This window comes from Mus caroli, unplaced genomic scaffold, assembly GCF_978045245.1.
Source record: "Mus caroli unplaced genomic scaffold, Mus_caroli_1 scaffold_16, whole genome shotgun sequence".
Taxonomy (NCBI): Eukaryota; Metazoa; Chordata; class Mammalia; order Rodentia; family Muridae; genus Mus; species Mus caroli.
Genome location: NW_028227271.1, coordinates 68,008,902 through 68,023,737, shown reverse-complemented (window position 1 = coordinate 68,023,737; position 14,836 = coordinate 68,008,902).

Here is a 14,836-nt window from a genome sequence, read left to right as displayed (position 1 = left end):
AGCCATGTGCCTCTGCCTCCCGAGTGCTGGGATTAAAGGCGTGTGCCACTATGCCTGGCTTCAACAAAATTATAGAAGAAAACAAGATATTCCATGACAAAACCAAATTTACACAATATCTTTCCATAAATCCAGCCCTACAAAGGATAATAGATGGAAAACTCCAACACAAGGAGGGAAACTACACCCTAGAAAAAAAGCAAGAACGTAAACTTCTTTCAACAACCTCCCCAAAAGAAGATAGCCACACAAACATAATTCCACCTCTAACAACAAAAGTAACAGGAAGCACCAACCACTATTCCTTAATATCTCCTAATATCAATGAACTCAATTCCCCAATAAAAAGGCATAGACTAACAGACTGTATAAACAGGACCCAGCATTTTCCTGTATACAGGAAATGTACCTCAGTGACAAAGACAGACACTACCTCAGAGTAAAAGGCTGGAAAATGATTTTCCAAGCAAATGGTCTTAAGAAACAAGCTGGAGTAGCCATTCAATATCAAATAAAATCGACTTTCAACAAAAAGTTATCAAAAAAAATATAAGGAAGGACACTTCATACTCAGAAAGGAAAAATCTACTAAGATGAACTCTCAATTTTGAACATCTGTACTCCAAATGCAAGGACACTTGCATTCATAAAAAACAAACAAACAACAACAAAAAACAATACTTTTCTAAAGCTCAAAGCACACATTACACCTCACACAATAACAGTGGGAGACTTCAACACCCCACTCTCACCAAAGGTAAGATCATGGGAACAGAAACTAAACAGAGATGCAATGAAACTAACAGAAGTTATGAATCAAATGGATTTAACACATATCTGTAGAACATTTCATCCTAAAACAAAAGAATGTACCTTCTTCTCAGCACCTCATGGTACATTCTCCAAAATTGACCACATAATCAGTCACAAAACAATCCTCAACTGATACAAGAAGATTGAAATAATCCCATGCATTCTATCAGATCACCACGGACTAAGGCTGGTCTTAAAAACCAACAAAAACAATGGAAAGCTCACATACACATGGAAGCTGAACAACACTCTACTCAATAATAACTGGTTCAGGGAGGAAATAAATAAAGAAATTAAAGACTTTTTGGAATTTATTGAAAATGAAGGCACAACATACCCAAACTTTTGGGACAGTGGAAAGCAGTGGAAAGAGGAAAACTCAGCTCTGAGTGCCTCCAAAAAGAAACTAGAGAGAGCACACATTAGCAGCTTAACAGCACACCTGAAAGCTCTAGAACAAAAAGAAGCAAATACACCCAAGAGGAGTAGACAGCAGGAAATAATCAAACTCAGGACTGAAATCAACCAAGTAGAAACAAAAAGATCTATATACAAAAAAAAAAAAAAAAAAAAAACAATAAAACCAGGAGCTGGTTCTTTGAAAAAAATCAACAACATAGATAAACCCTTATCCAGACTAACCAGAGGGCACAGAGACAGTATCCAAATTAATAAAATCAGAAATGAAAAGGGAGACATAACAGAAACTGAAGCAATTAAAAAAATCATCAGATCCTACTACAAAAGCCTATACTCAACAAATCTGGATAAAATGGGCAATTTTCTAGACAGATAGCAGGTACCAAAGTTAATTCATAATCAGATAAACCATCTAAAAAGTCCCATAACCCGTAAAGAAATAGAAGCAGTCATTAAAAGTCTCCCAGCCAACCGGTCGTGGTGGCGCACGCCTTTAATCCCAGCACTTGGGAGGCAGAGGCAGGCGGATTTCTGAGTTCGAGGCCAGCCTGGTCTACAGAGTGAGTTCCAGGACAGCCAGGGCTACTGAGAAACCCTGTCTCGAAAAAACAAAAAACAAAAACAAAAACATAAAAGTCTCCCAGCCAAAAAAATTCAGGGCCAGATGGTTTTAGTGCAAAATTCTATCAGACCTTCAAAGAAGACCTAATACCAATACTCTTCAAACTGTTCCACAAAATAGAAACAAAAAGAACATTACCCAATTTATTCTATGAAGTCACAGTTACACTTATACCTAAGCCATACAAAGATCCAACAAAGAAAGAAAACTTCAGACCAATTTCCCTTATGAATATCGGTGCACTAATAAAATTCTCAATAAAATTCTTGCAAGCTGAATCGAAGAACACATCAAAATGATCATTCACTATGATCAAGTAGGCTTCATCCCAGGGATGCAGGGATGATTTGATATCAGGAAATACAACAACATAATCCACTATATAAACAAACTTGAAGGAAAAAAAACATATGATCAACTCATTAGATGTTGCAAAAACATTTGACAAAATTCAACACTAGTAGCCAACATTAAACTAAATGGAGAGAAACTTGAAGCTATTGCACTAAAATTGGGAACTAGACAATGCTACCCACCTCTAATTATCTATTCAATATAGTACCAGAAGTCCTAGTCAGAGCAATTAGACAGCAAAAGGAGGTCAAAGGGATACAAATTGGAAAGGAAGAAGTCAATATATCACTATTTGCAGATGATATGATAGTATATATACGTGACACCAAAAATTCCACCAGAGAACTCCTACAGTTGATAAGCAAGTTCAGCAAATTGGCTGGATATAAAATTAACTCAAACAAATCAGTAGCCTTTCTCCACTCAAAGGATAAACAGGTGGAGAAAGAAATTAGATAAATGACACCCATTATAATAGTCACAAATAATATAAAATATATTGGTGTGATTCTAACCAAGCAAGTGAACAATCTGTATGACAAAAACTTCAAGTCTCTGTAGAAAGTAATTGAAGAAGATCTCAGAAGATGGAAAGATCTGCCATGCTCGTGGATTGGCAGGATTAACATAGTAAAAATGGGGCCATCTTGCCGAAAGCAATCTACAGATTCAATGCAATCCCCATCAAAATTTCAACTCAATTCTTCACAGAGTTAGAAAGAGCATTTTGCAAATTCATTTGGAATAACCAGAAACCCAGGATAGAGAAAACTGTTCTCCACAATAAAAGAACTGGGAGGAAATCCCCATCTCTGACCTCAAGCTGTACTGCAGAGGACTAGAATTGAAGACCCAGAAATGAACCCACACACCTATGGTCACTTGATCTTTGACAGAGAAGTTAAAACCATCGAGTGGAAAAAAAGACAGCATTTTTCGACAAATGGTGCTGGTTCAGCTGGTGGTCAGTAGATGAGTGCAGATTGACTCATTCTCATCTTCTTGTACAAAGCTCAAGTCCAAGTGGATCAAGAACCTCCACATATAACCAGATACACTGAAACTAATAGAAAAGAAAGTGGGGAAGAGTCTTGAACACATGGATACAGGGGAAATTTTCCTGAACAGAATACTAATGGCTCATGTTCTAAGATCAACAATCAACAAATGGGAGCCCATGAAATTGCAAAGCTTTTGTAATGTAAAAGACACTGTCAATAGGACAAAACAGCAACCAACAAGTTGGAAAAAAATCTTTAGCAATCCTACATCTGATAGAGGGCTAATATTTAATATATACAAAGAACTCAAGAAGTTAGACTCCAGAGAACCAAATAACCCTGTTAAAAATGGGGTACAGAACTAAACAAAGAGTTCTCAACTGAGGAATATGGAATGGCCAAGAAGCACCTAAAGAAATATTCAACATCCTTAGTCATCAGGGAAATGCAAATCAAAACGACTCTGAGATTCTACCTCACACCAGTCAGAATGGCTAAGATAAAAAACTCAAGTGACAGCAGATGCTGACAAAGTTGGTGGGATTGCAAGCTGGTACAACCACTCTGGTAATCAGTTTGGTGGTTCCTCAGAAAATTGGACCTTGTACTACCTGAGGACCCAGCTATACCACTCCTGGGCATATACCCAAAGTATGCTCCAACATATAAGAAGGACACATGGTCCACTATGTTGATAGCAGCCTTATTTATAATAGCCAGAAGCTGGAAAGAATCCAGATGACCCTCAACAGAAGAATGGATACAGAAAATGTGGTACACTTACACAATGGAACACTACTCAGCTATTAAAAACAATGACTTGATGAAATTCTTAGGCAAATGGATGGAACTAGAATATATCATCCTGAGTGAGGTAACCCAGTCACAAAAGAGCACACATGGTATGCACTCACTGACAAATGGATATAAGTACTAGGCAAAAAGCTCAGAATGCCCATGATACAACTCACAGACCATATGAATCTCAAGAAGGAAGACCAAAGTGTGGATGCTTCAGTCCTTCTTAGAAAGGGAAACAAAATAAGTACATGAGGTAGAGGGTGGGAGGGATTTTGGAGGAAGAGTGGAGGGGGAGGGAGAACAGGGGACAGGATCAAGTATGGAAGAAGATAGGGATGATAGAGAGAGGGTCAGGAAATTGAACTGAGGTGTGTAGCAATGGGGGATGGGAAGCTGGGGATAGCCACCAGCAAGTCCCAGATGCCAAGGAGGCACAAGGCTCCTAGGACCCAATGGGGAGGACATTAGCTGAAATACCCAACATAAGGGACAGAGAACCTGTAGAGACCATATCCAGAGGTTAGGCAAGACCCCCAGTTGGGGAATGGGGTCACACATTCAGCTCCAAATTTTTAGCCCAAAATTACTCCTGTCTAAATAAAATATGGGAACAAAGTGTGGAACAGAGACTGAAGGAAAGGCTATCCAGAGACTGCCCAACCTGGGGAATCCATCCTATATACAGTCACCAAACCTAGATGTTATTGCTGATGCCAAGAAGTACTTGCTGACAGGAGCCTGATATAGCTTCTCCTGAGAGGCTCTGTCAGTGCCTGACAAATACAGATGTGGATGCTCACAGCCAACCATCAGACTGAGCAAGGGGACCCCAATGGAGGAATTAGAAAGAACTGAAGTAGCTGAAGAGGTTTGCAGCACCATAGAAAGAACAACAATATCAACCAATCAGACACACACACACACACACACACACACACACACACATATGCCCCAGAGCTCCCAGGGACTAAACCACCAACCAAAGAGTATACATGGAGGGACCCACGGCTCCAGCTGCATATGTAGCAGAGGATGGCCTTATCTAGTATCAATGGGAGGAAAGGCCCTTCGTCGGTGGAAACTTGATGCCCCAGTGTGGGGGAATGCTAGGGCAGTGAGTCAGGAGTGGATGGGTGGATGGGGGAGCACCCTCATAGAAGCAGGGGGAGGAGGGATGGGATAGGGGGTTTCGAGAGGGGAAACTGGGAAAGGAGATAACATTTGGAATGTAAATAAATAAAATAAGCAATTAAAAACAAAATAAAAGTGGCTATTCTAGCTGTATTTGTAGAGGATCTGAGTTTGATTCTCAGCACGCATGTTAGATGGCTGACAACTGCCTATAATGCTAGGCAACAGTGACTCTGGTGGCCCTTCAGGCATCTACGGGTACCCACGCATAGGCATACACACACAAATAGTGTAAGAGTCCATGATTTGTCAAAGAATGACACCAGCATGTTGGGGTCTCCATTACCAGAAATCAAATGAGCTCACAGGCCTGATTTAAAGCACATTGGAGCTCCGGGTAGATGACCTTTATCTTGCTCTATCATCTCTAGGCATTCTTGAACACTATCCGGGCATGAAGGCTGGAGCCTGGGGGTTTTTCTATTAGTAATTGACTTGCCTGGGCTTGCCTGGACTTGCCCGGTTCTTAGGTCTAGTCTCCTTAACTGCCTATTTGTAGCTGTCATGGAATCAGCCTAGTCTTCTCAATAGTTAAAAATAAAAATTAACTTACAAAAAGAGAACTTTACCTTACTTACCAGTGGCCCTTTTCCTTCTGCCCCAGTCTTCCCTGTAAGAGGGTTCGTATTTCAGACACAGTCATGTCAGAGGATCACAGCAGGAAACAAGTGTCTGATGTTTAAACTGCTGATATCCCGCACCGTCCCGTAAAATTACAGGTGGCAAATGGAACCTGTGCTGCGGCTATAGATCTGAACCAGGTGCAGCTGTTCCAAGTGTGTTCACATTGAAGCAAACCAATCATGAATGCTGGCTGTCGCCTTTCCAGAACATCTGAATTGGCACCTTTGCTGGTGCACAAGCTGATGCCTTTATCAACATCAGTTGAGATTCAAAAGCTGATAGGATGTGGTGGTGGGGGGGGGGGGATTGGTATTCAGAGGGTTTTAAGGTTGGAAAGCAATTCTGTCCTCTAGCAATTGTTATAACTGTATTCAATTTATATCTGAAAGGAAAGAGCCTTTTATTGGACTAAAAGGGGGAATTGTTAAGGTTTGGTCTTTTGCTATCTGTTGTAATGCTAAGTGTGGGTCCCCCAAGACCTGATTGTCCCAGAGACTAGAGAGTCTACAAGTATACATTGGCCCCAAGTTATTTCTGCTTGGTAAATAAGGATACCAATAGCCAATAGATGGGCGGAAGAATGACCCCTACCACCATCACCATGACTGTCCTGATTACTACCACCACTACCACCACAACTGTGTCCGGATTGCCACCACTACCACCATGACCCATTACCACCACCACCACCACCATGACTGTCCCCTTGCCACCACAACCACTACAACTGTCCCATTACCACCACCACCACCACCACCACCACCATGACTGTCCCATTGCCACCACCACCACCACCACCATGACTGTCCCATTGCCACCACCACCACCACCACCATGACTGTCCCATTGCTACCACCACCACTACAACTGTCCAATTACCACCACCACCACCACCACCACCATGACTGTCTCCATTACCACTAATCACTATGACCACCATTGTCATTACTATCATCATCAATTATAAGTCCCTCTTCAGTTTCACACTGAGCATGCAAAGGACATATAATTAACACTATTTCAGGATGGCTATCTGATCTGCTGTAGAGAAGGGTAGGAGATTGGGCTTAGAAGCTGTATTCTGACTGAGACCCTCCACTATCTTTATATTACCCCAGAAGTCACTTAAGGTACCAGCCTTGTTTGGCCATCTGTAGGGTAGAAGAATTAGATTTCAAAATATCCATAGCTCTCAAACACTTCTTAATGCCAAGCAAAGAGAAGCGAGACTCTGGGTTTCTGTGAAATGGGTGTTGAGAGGCTCAATTCCAGTTTTAGCTGGATCTGTCTCCCCACCTTCTGCTTCACCATAGCCATGTCATTCTCCATGTTGGGCCAGACGGATTTTTCAAATAAAAAATGGATTTTATCAGCCAGCCTGTTAAACTCTCTGTGCCTTCTCATTGTTTTCAGGATGAGAGCTGAACTCTACAGAACAGCATGCTGTCTATAGGCCCCATAGTCATGGAATACTAAAGAATGGTCATATCCCTCCTGGACACAGGGATTAAGCCAAGCTACATTTCTTTAGCAAACAGAATGTTATCCGTGTGTTAAAAATAAAGCCAAGAAGACCAAGAAACACCATGGAATGCAATTATAATAAGTTTAAAAACCCAACTAAATTTTTTTGTACATAGTATGACTCTAAAAAAGTTAAGATAGGCTGATGTTTATGAAAAAAGAAACAATACTGTTATGGATATACTAACTGGTCAGTAAATATCAACCCAGTAATTGATTTTAACAGTTTTCCAACTTCATGCTTTTTTTCCATACTTTGCTCTTTGTTTTTTCTTTAATCAGAGGGGGAAAAAAACAAAACAAAAACAAACCTGGGCTGGGAGGCGGGGCTATGGAATTATCTCAGTGTCCCCAAGCCTGATGACTGTTCAGTTCCTGGAGCTCTTTATCGGAAAGACCGAGCTGAGTACCCTGGGTTGTCCTTGGGCTTCCACACATGTGGGCACATACCAAAAATATTGTGAAATTTTCTTTTAATAAATAAATAAAATCGGGCTGGGATTACCTTTCCATGGTAGAGATGTGTGTAAACACACTGGTTTAGGAAACTAGAGAATCAGCTAAGACAAAAAAGTAAATCTATCTCAAATCCAAACCAAAACAACAACAAACCTGTAGCAACTGCTTTGGCCCCTGGTAGGTGCACAAGGAGCTATCTGGATTCATGAATGGAACACACGCCCGCACACACACACACACACACACACACACACACACACACACACACACCAGTTAGTTTTAAAATTCCTTGGCTACCTCAAAGGCTGGGCACTCCTAAGCCTACCCTGCTACCCAAGACTCACTCAGGGAAGTGGCCAATGGCCACTCACTCAAATTTTTACATGGCTGGTTGGTTTTCTCTCCTCTCTCCCTCATCCTAGCCCACCCTGTGTCCCTTTGCCCAGCTCTTGACTGCTGGCATCTTTATTGATGGATCAAAAACCAACTGGGGACAAGGACCTTCAGCATTTGGACACACAGATTCCCGATGAAATGAAAGCATTAGAACCACTCTCCAACAAAAATCCAAAGTCTCAAAAAACCAATACCAAAACACTGTAAAACCTCTTCTATTTGAGCATACCTGAGAAATTGAAAGCATTGTGAAAATCTGGTCCCCAGAGTGCCCCAGACAGGTGAGCAGGTCCACTGTCCACTGTCCCCTGAGGTTTTTTCCTACCTGGTGTTACAGGGACGTTCATGGTGATCATTCCAATTTGTTCATTTGCTTGTGTGTTCTGTGGGACTCAGGCTTTAACCTAGAACTGCAGGCAGGACAGACAGGCAGGCAGGCCAGCGCTCAGCACAAGCTACACCTGTACTTCTGAGGTTTGCATTTTTTACCTCAACTAGCAGATTCCTCTTCTGCTTTCAAGGGTCATATGGTGAAAAGTTTGAATGGATCAGAGAAGAGGCAACACTTCTCAAGAGGTGTACTAGTTTGTATTCTATTGGTATGATAAACACCATGACCAAAAGCAATTTGGGGAGGAAAGGATTTATTCAGCTTACACTTCTGCATCATTGTTTATCTTTGAGAGAATCCAGAACAGGAACTCGAGGCAGGAACCTGGAGACAGGAACCAAAGCAGAGGCCATGAAGGAATACTGCCTACTGGCTTGTTCCTCTGGCTTGCTCAATTTGCTTTTGTATACATCCCAGGGCTACCTGCCCAGGGGCATCACTCACGGTGGGCTGGGCCTTTCCATGTCACTCATAAATTAAGAAAATGCCTCACAGACTTGCCCACATGCCAGTCTGATAGAGGCATTTTCTCAGTCAAGGTTTCCTCTTCTCAGATGACTCCAGATTGTATGAAGTTGATCAAAAGATGCTAACAAGCACACGGGCTAGTTGTCTCTTCATTTCTTTCCTCATCTCTCAGATTCTAACTTGAGAACTCCAGACACTCCACAAAGCATTGGTTAAGGATCCCCTCAAACACCCATATGTTAAAGGGTCCTAACTGTCTTCACATGACTTCTTCTTGAGGCTTCTTGCTTGGTGGTCCCATGGCTCTTGAGGCCAAAGGGATGAAAAGTGAACATGTGTCCACAGCTGGATAACTGGGGGCATGAATCAAGAGTGCTGAGTACATTCTTCTGTGCCCACAAAGATGGTTTCATCAGCATTAGAACCTGGGTGGGGAACATTTGTATAAACCCAGCCTGATCCAAGCCACAGGGCTTGCCCAACCAACTGTGCAACACTGAGTATTCATTCAATGCTGATCATACCTGTGGGTCAGCTATCAGAGCTCAGTGGTTCCCACAACAGCAAGACTCCTTCTGATGACAAAAATCCCTTTCTCTCAAAAGAGTAGCAAGTAGCAAGTCCTAGGGAGTCAGGTGGTTGGTTTTTGTGTTTTGTTTTTGTTTTGTTTTGTTTTGTTTTGTTTGTTTGTTTGTTTTTAGTATAGAATAGAGTTTATTCAGGGCATGCAGAGGGAAGTTAAGAGGGTAGTAGAGGCAGAGAAAGGCAGAGAGAATAGAGAAGTAGAGGAGTAGAGAAGAGCAATAGAGGCTGGCCATGAGCACGTGGCGAGAGAGGGAGAAGGGAATGGAGAGAGAAGGTGCAAGGGAAAGCAAGAACAAGAGAAACCAAGAGAGCAAGAGCAGAAGTCAGTTTTTGAGGAGCAGCAGAAAAGTTTCTAGGCAAAGGCCAGGGAGTGGATGGCATTCCAGGAGAGGAAGCGTGTGAGAGCAGCCCTTACTGCCATTTAACTGTCCTGCGAACCCAGCGCCTGGCAGGCAGCAGCAGGGGGATCATGAGTTCCAGTCGAGTCTTGGTCCTATAGAGAGTTCTCCCAACAGAAGGGAGGGGAGCTGAGCTTTCTGCACCAAAGTCTATAATCACCTAGAGGGCGTGCCGGGCCAGAGCGGTTTCCCTTTCGGTCATAACATTTGCATAATTGACAACCTGTCCTGTTTTCCACTTCTTGACCACCTTGACCACCTTCTCAGAGTGGTTAATGAGAACCAATCACAGGTCTAGGTTACCCACAAGTCAGCCCCCAATCTCGTGCCATCAGAACTGGTCTGTGTTCCATTTCCATAAGAAAGGAATATGAACTTTGAGTGATAAAGCCAAAAAGTTCATTCCACTGTCTGTCTCCTCTTGGTATTATCTGGCAGGTTTTTTGGGTCTTGTCCACTAAAAGATCTCAGTTTCCTCTAAATCTCTGAAATCTCACCACACGGCCACTGCACTGTATCTTTTGAATTATGGAAGCTTTAATGCAACAAAGCAGTCACTTCTTGCTCACACACTGAGTCATATACTACAAGGCAGCTCTGTGATACACCACGAAATTTCTACTCTCTTCTCCCACAAACACACCCACCCACACTTTTCCCCTGGCCTCCTGACATCAACACACACATCAGATTTCCCCTCAAAACACCAGCTTCCACCTGCCACTGTGGGACTTCTTAAGTCACCATGTCAACTCGCCCATTTCCTGCTCTGGCTTGTAAAGGGCCAGCACCCGATGCTCTGTTTGTTCTGTAAAAGTTAAATGTCACCCTCTGATGTTTGCTGACTTTGAAGTCCCTTGGCCACAGTGCATGGCAAAAGTTGCCTGTCTCCACCAGGGTCCTCCTCCTGCCCCGTTGGGTGAGCGGCAGACTACCTCCTCTAGACTTATTATGAATGGGGGCAGTCTACGTGCATTGGAATATTTTGACTCACGGAACACTCACAACAAGCATTTCAGGTCAGAGCAATCATGTACCCATTTCACAGACAAGGAAACAGAAAGTTTGGAGAGGCTAAGCTACCTGTCCAAGGTCACCCAGTCACCACGGGGGACTTTCTCTTCCCTATCTCTTATTTTCTTCATTTCAGAATAGCTCTGATTGGATCAAGTTCTACCAACAACTCTTTCTGTGCTGGACACTGTGTTATGCACTTGGGAGTCAAGGATGAGTTCACTGAAAGTCTTTCCTGTCGCCCAGCAGACGGGAATAGGTGGGCCAGGAAGGGAGGCCAGAGCAAGGCACTGTTGGGCAGACTTGGAAGGGCAAGCGGGAGCCTGTGCCGCCTACTGTGGCGTCTGAGTGGGTGGGCGTGATAGTGCCGGGTAAACCCACAGCCTTTCTTCCACTGGAACAGATGATGGTCTCTGCTTCCTCTGTCGCTTTCTTTGGTTTTGAAACTTTTATTTCTTCCTCCTTTGCCCCAGAAGAGTACCTTTTAAACTTGACTGTGCATTAAAGTGACTGTGGAGGTGGCCTACTATTTTGTCTCTGATTGTACGTTTAAGGGTGGAACTAGGAAGATGGCTCAATGGGTAAGAGCTCTTACGGCGCAAGCATGAGGACTTGAGTTTGAATGCCCACACCAGTAAAAAGGGGGCAGGGCCAGAATTGACTGTAACCCCAGTGTTATGAGGACAGTGTTGGGTGGACAGGCAAGGTCCTAGGAGCGTCCTGGTAGTTTCTGTACCCATTCCAAAGTTCCTCACATTCAGAGGTTGCATGTGCTAAGTCAGGCCAATGTAGGGTTGGAAGCAATGTCTGTGCTTGACACCTCGCACGTAGCCTGACTCATCCTTCAGGTAATCTACCCTCTCTCTGTCCCTTAAGGGATTCCAGCATCTAGTGGAGGACTCTGGGGCAGGGGTTCAATGCACAGGCCAGTTTGAGAATGACAAACTCAATACATTGGTTCTAACTGATGCATAGTCACCTGCCCTGGGGCCTCCTAGATGCCATTCCAATACAGACTGCTATTTGCATCCCTCAACTTTTCTTTAGTGTCCACTCCTGGCTCTGTATCTGAGAGCTGTGCATACTAAGGGCTCTCACGTTCACCTTAACCATTTGGAAAACTGCATGTGTTGGTGCATCCCTATAATCTCCATGATCTCAGGCTGTTGGGAGCACAAGGCAGGTGGGTGTGAGTCTAAGGCTAGCCTAGGCTACATAGCAAGACACTATCCCATAGAACAAACAGAAGAGAGGGTCAGAGTCATTCCATACTTCATGAGACAGAGACACCAAGGGAGACCTTAGACCTGTGCTTTTTATAATTAAATAATACCTGTTGTTTTAATAAAACTCAGTAAGCATATATATGTGTATATATATATATACACAGTATATATATATATACTCAGTAAGCATATATATTTATATATATATATATACATATATATGTGTATATATGTATATATATATATACATATATATGCTTACTGAGTTTTATTTATGTATTATATACATACATGTATATGCATGTATGTATGTGCATACATGTTTATAGGACAAGTATGAAGACAAGCTCAATCTCCAGCACCCATGTGACAAACTGGGGCATTGGCCACAAGCACCTGTAATTCCAATTCTGAGTAGAGACAGGTGGATCCTGGGAGCTTACTGGCCAGTCAGCCTAGACAAAGCAGCAAGCTTTCGGTCAAGTGAGTAGCCTTGTCTTACGGGATAGGGAACACAGTGATAGACGCCTGACACCCTCCTCTGGCCTTCACACTAGGGCACAAGTGTGCACATATACACGTATGTACCACACACACACATACACACACACACACACATACTGAGTGTCCAACTTGTGCCAAGCCCTGTGCTAAACACTCGACTCAAGCAGCCAACTTAATCTAGCAGTGGCTAGAATACCAACCCAAATGCAGGCACATGGACGTGAAATGATTTGTCCAGAGGGCCCCCAATAAGGAGCAGTGCTGTCAGGGGGGAAGGACCATTTGGCAGTTGTGTATAGCTATAGCTACCGTGCTCCCACCATCTATTCTCTCTCTCTCTCTCTCTCTCTCTCTCTCTCTCTCTCTCTCTCTCTCACACACACACACACACACACACACGCACACGCACACACACACACACACACACAAAACCTTTCTTCAATCCTGACTAATCTGCATAATTTCCCTGCTTTACCCATTATGTACTCCACCTCCTATATTTAAATTTTATATTTCATTTTAAGAAAGCTCCTAGACCTGATGTTTCTGCCAAGTTTTTTTCCCTAGTTGGACATTCCCTGTCACCATGGAAACCAATTGTTGGTTAAAACTGGGTCCCTGGAGGTAAGAAAATGCAGGAAGGAAGCAAAGTGTGGAGACGGCTGGTAAGGGTCCCCGGGCAGCTTCTATACAGCCCACTCTGGCACCGCCTGACATTCCTTAGACCTGGCCAGTCTAAGGAAACATTTCAGGTCCCTGTAAAATTTGCGAGGAGCTCCAAAGCAGAGAAAGAAAACAGCCCAATTGAATTTAAGTAGACTCAATTAAATACCTACAATAAATGGCATGCTAGTTTCATGAATAAATTGGGACTTCATAAACAAAATCATGATGCTTAAAACAATAAGTCCTTTTCTTTACAGCTTGCTGACCAATTATGAAGAAAGCCTAGCCCTTCATAAAATGAATTTGTAGCAAATTATTTCAAAGGCAGAATTATAGACATTATTTTTTTATAGCTAGATTACTAACAACTACTGCTTGTTCACATTGGCCAAACACAAAATAAAATTGATGTGGATGCCTTTAATATGTTTGATATGGTGTGAAGATTTTCCAAAAACAAACAAAGAAACAAAAAACTCTTAAGTGTTGGGAAATTATACCAGCCTTAGCAAGAAGGGGAGCAGGGCATAGGGGGCAAGGCCTGCCTTGCCAGGGAGCCTGCCCCAACATGAGGTGGGAAGCAGGGTGGGAGAGAGGCTTCTCAATGAAGAGGTTGCCCTGACCCAGCTGTCCTGTCTCAGGAGAGAGTGACCAAGCATGTCCAGTAGATTCCAGCTGCTCAGACTGGAGCAAAGCCAAGAAAAGCCAACTTCCCATTTCTTCTTGGTTGTAAGAAATTGGAAGGACATTATTGTTAAAGAGAAACTTGAGAGGGGCTACAAACATCCAGAGCCACCTCCCTCTCGCCCTCACCAGCAAGGTGAGTGTGCCCTTTCCTTATCACAGAGAGGCACCCCAGACTGACAGCTATTCTTCTATCGAAGTCTGGACCAGAGGGAGCTCCCTTACGTGTAGGGAGTCTGCATGGGTCTGTGTGTGTCTATGCTTTTAAAGCCAGAGATAATTAGGCAGCTGCCTCGGGCTTGTGTTTTAGCTTGTGCCTCTCGATAAAGTGGGAGAGGCCCACAGAAGCCCTGGGCTGACGACCCAGGTCTGCTTGTGACCCTCAAAGTCTCGGGTTTTCTCTCCTGTGAGAAGGATGGGCCCTGTCACCTGTTCCAATCCTAGGCTAGAATGGATACAGAATTGCCTTAAGAGGCTTGTCACCTTTTTACTCCAAGTGTGGTCCTTATTCCAACAGCCTCTAACACTGGAAGCTCATCAGAAATGCTGCAGCGTCCTTACCCAGAATCTGCATGCTAACCTCCAGGGGAAATGATGTACAAATTAAACTCCAAAGCAGTGAGACTTTTAAAAACTATAGTTCACAACCTGGGAGGTATTGATGGCTAATGATCATAGAATGTTGGTCTTGTTTG